General features: G+C 40.9%; 1 long non-coding RNA gene across 1 annotated transcript; it reads left to right on the forward strand.

The window, feature by feature from the left end:
* The first annotated feature begins 1,131 nt into the window (after window positions 1-1,131).
* Window positions 1,132-3,217, forward strand: LOC125960526 (uncharacterized). The gene is made up of 3 exons (XR_007470269.1): window positions 1,132-1,181; window positions 2,817-2,903; window positions 3,071-3,217. It is a non-coding gene; the product is annotated as an uncharacterized LOC125960526 (long non-coding RNA).
* Window positions 3,218-3,833: the final 616 nt, after the last annotated feature.

The following is a 3,833-nucleotide window of genomic DNA, read 5'->3' on the forward strand; positions in this document are numbered from 1 at the left end:
CCGCGGAGCGGCTGGGCCCGTGAGCCATGGCCGCTGGGCCTGCGCGTCCGGAGCCTGTGCTCCGCAGCGGGAGAGGCCACAGCAGTGAGAGGCCCGCGTACCGCATAAAACAAACAAACAAACAAAAACAAAAAAAATGGTAACATATTAAAACTACAAGAGATCACCCAGGCCAACTCCTTTCTTTTGTCGATGAGGAATCTGAGCCCTAGAACGGTAAGTGGACCGTCCAAGGTCATAGCTGGCGACCCACAGATCTGGGGCCGGAACTAGGGATTCCGTGCATATTCTGCTGCAGATTCACTAAGGTTATGCTCTGTTGCACCCTTGCCCAAGGTCAACCACACCAGCCAGCCTGCCCGGCCTTTGGTTTTTCTGCTGTCCTTTCCCATCCTTTCCCTTCTCAGATTTGTTTTTTGGAAGGCGTTTGCTCGTGCTTTCCTCCCTTCCTTCATTGGTTCCTTCATTCCTCACCATCATTTATTATCCTCCTGCTGTGTGCCAGGCACAGGGGGCACAGAGCAAAAAGAAACAGTGTCAGCCTTGAAGCAGGTCATGGTTTAGGTTGGGGCAGGGGATGCAATCTGACAACCGTGATATTAAGTATTAAGCACTGCAGTGACATTGCTCTTCTGGTGCTCCTGGGACACAGCAAAGGGACGGATGCCTTGACATTCTGTGGGCGTGTGGGAGTTTGCTGAGACAGGTGTGACCTCCCAAGGAAGGGGAAGAAAATATGGGAAGGAAAAGCAGGGCAGGGCAGAGCTTGGTAGATGCGCGATGAGAGGATTCTGGAAGGGACCCAGAAACACATCCTATCAGGGACTCAGGAGTCATTGGTGTGGCTGCAAGTCCCGCAGGCCATTAACAGCCTGGAGCAGGTTATCGCTCCACTGGGTTCAAAGGTTTAGACAAGAGCTTCCGCTCCTCCAGAGCTGTTTGACCTGCAGGCACCGGGGAGGGAGCTGGGGGAGGGAGTGGTGAGGATGCTGAGAACCAGGGACACAATTGCCCTGAGGTCACTAATTGCTGTCCAGCTGCGGGAGGCCCTGTGATCGCCTGCTCAGTGCCTCATGGACACTTAGTTATGGGCTCCAGACTAAGCCTGAATCTGATTCTGCACAGGGAATAATCACATCACAAGCCGGAAGGAAGGAATTTGGTGCTGATTAGACCAAAGTGTACGTAGGCAGTGAAAAGTTTGGGCTGCTTTTTTCTGTTCCTGCCGCTGACCAATGATTCAGGCCAGCTAGGAGACAGCTGCTGATGTCTCAGTGAGCTGACCTAATGACTTCATACAGCACGGCCGTGGGCTCCTCTCCCCTTAGCAAGTCAGCAACAACCTGAAACTACATGACATTTTATGATGCCAGACTGTTTTACGGTATTTACATGGATGACCTAGTTCATCCTCACAGTAACCCAGATAATTAGGTATCACTAAGATTCCTATTTTGCATAGGAAGAGACTGGAGCTCAGAGAGGGTAAGTAAGTTGCCCAAGGTCACACAGCTAATAGTGCAACCAGGACTAAATCAGGCAGTGTGATTTCTGAGCCTACACTGCTATCCACTAGGCCACAATGCCTCTTAGTCTCAGGAGGATGTGACTTGGGCAGGAGTTCTAGCGCTTGTTACGACAGATAATTTATCCTGTTCATTTACTTTGTTATTGTTCATTGGGTGATAAACTCCATGAGGGCAGGGAACTGGCCATCTGTTTCACCCCCAAAATAGCCACTGTCATGGTTTCTAATAGCATCATTTTGCTTGTTTTTAAAAATTATATAAAAGGAAACACGGTGTTCTACATTTGCCAGTTAGTTCATTTGTTAATTATGTTGTTCAGATCTTCTCTCTTCTTACTGATTTTTGGGGTCCATTTGTCAGCTACTGAGAGAGATGTGTTAAACCTTCTCGCTATGAATGTGGATTTGTTGTCTCTCCTTTAATTCTGTCAAGTTTTGCTTTAAATATTTCACAGTTATGTTATTGCATGCATATAGATCTAGTAGCTTTCTGGTGAATTGACCCCTTTGAAAGGATGAAATCTTTATCAAGCAGTGTTTTGCCTTAAAGTCTACTTTCTCTGATATTAGAATAGCTACACTAGCTTTCATTTGGTAATGTCTGCACGTATTTTCCACTCTTTCCTTTTCATCCTATTTGTGCACTTAAAGAATGTCTCTTGTAAGCAGCACTTAGTTGGATTTTAAAAATCCATTTTTACAACCTTAGTACTTTTATATTTACATTTAATCTATTTATATTTAGTATTCTGCCTATTTGTATGTAATGCAATTGCTAACGTATTTGGGTTCACGTGTACCATTTACTGTATTTGTGTTCTATGTGAACTACCTATTTTCTATTCCCTTTTCTTTCCTTTTATGCCATCTCTTTTGAGGACGTAAATATCTTGATTATTTCATTTTTTTTCTCTGCTTTAACCTGACAGTTATACATTCTTTTATGTCCTTTTAGTGGTTACTCTAAAATATGCATCCTTGACTTACAGTCTAACACAAACTATTATTTTCACCACTCTCCTACTAATGCTAAACTTTATCATATTTTATCTTCATTTACTCTTTCCTACCTTTTGTGTCATTGTCTTCATGTATTTTAATTCTACATATACTTTCAACCCCGTATTATGTTCATAGGATTATTTTTTGTAAGGTCAATATTCATTTATATTTTCCCACATTTTTACCTTTTCTTTTATTCTTCTTTTCTTCTTACATTTCTGTATTTCCATCTGGGTTCCTCTTTCTTTTGCCTAAATAAATTCCTTTCATGTTTCTTTTATGGCAGGTCTGATGGTAACAAATTCTCTGTTTCTGTCTGAAATGTCTTTACATTGCCTTCGTTTCTGAGGACAAGTTTTGGTGTGTATGGATGGTAGGTTGCCAGTTATTTCATTGTAACACTTTAAAGCCAGCTTTCCATGCTCTGTGGCTTCCATCATCTCTGTGGGAAGTCATGTGTAAGTCTTATCATTCCTCCTTTGAAGGTAATGTGCCTGCTTTTCTCTGAATCACCTGAGATTTTTTCTCTTTTGTTTCCAGTAGCTTTCCTGTGCTGCACCTAGACGAGGTTCTATTTATACAGGCACACCTTGTTTTATTGTGCTTCGCTTTGTTGCGACTTGCAGATATCATGCTTTTACAAGTGGAAAGTTTGTGGCAAACTGGCATGAGCAAATCTGCTGACTCCCATTTTACTAACAGCATTTGCTCACTTCGTGTCTCTGTGTCACACTTTGGTAATTCTTGCAATATTTAAAATTTTTCATTATTATTATATTTGTTATGACGATCTGTGATCAGTAATGTTACTATTACAAAAAGTATTTTTAGCAATAAAGTATTTTTAAATTAATGTATGGACATTTTATAGACATAATGCTATCTGGACATAATGCATACTTAATAGACTACAGAGTAGTGTGAGCATAAGTTTCACATGTATTGGGAAACCAAAAAATTTGTGTGACTTGCTTTATGTGATATTTGTTTTATTGCAGTAGTCTGATACTGAACCTACAATGGCTCTGAGATCTGCCTGGACTTATATTAATACTTCTTGGGATTCACATATCTTCTGGAGTCTGTGAGTTGACATCCTTTAATAGTTCTTGGCCATTATCTTTTCAAAAATTGTTTCTTCTTTTTTTCTTCATGGGACTTCATTTTCATGTATGTTAAATCTTCTAACTGTAACTCCCAGTTGTTTTGTGCTCTTTTGTATGTTTTCCCATTTAAAAATTATCTTATTTGGCATATTTTTTAATTGCTGTGTTTTTAAAAAATTCATTTATGTATATATTTG

This window comes from Orcinus orca, chromosome 11, assembly GCF_937001465.1.
Source record: "Orcinus orca chromosome 11, mOrcOrc1.1, whole genome shotgun sequence".
In the NCBI taxonomy this organism is placed as follows: domain Eukaryota; kingdom Metazoa; phylum Chordata; class Mammalia; order Artiodactyla; family Delphinidae; genus Orcinus; species Orcinus orca.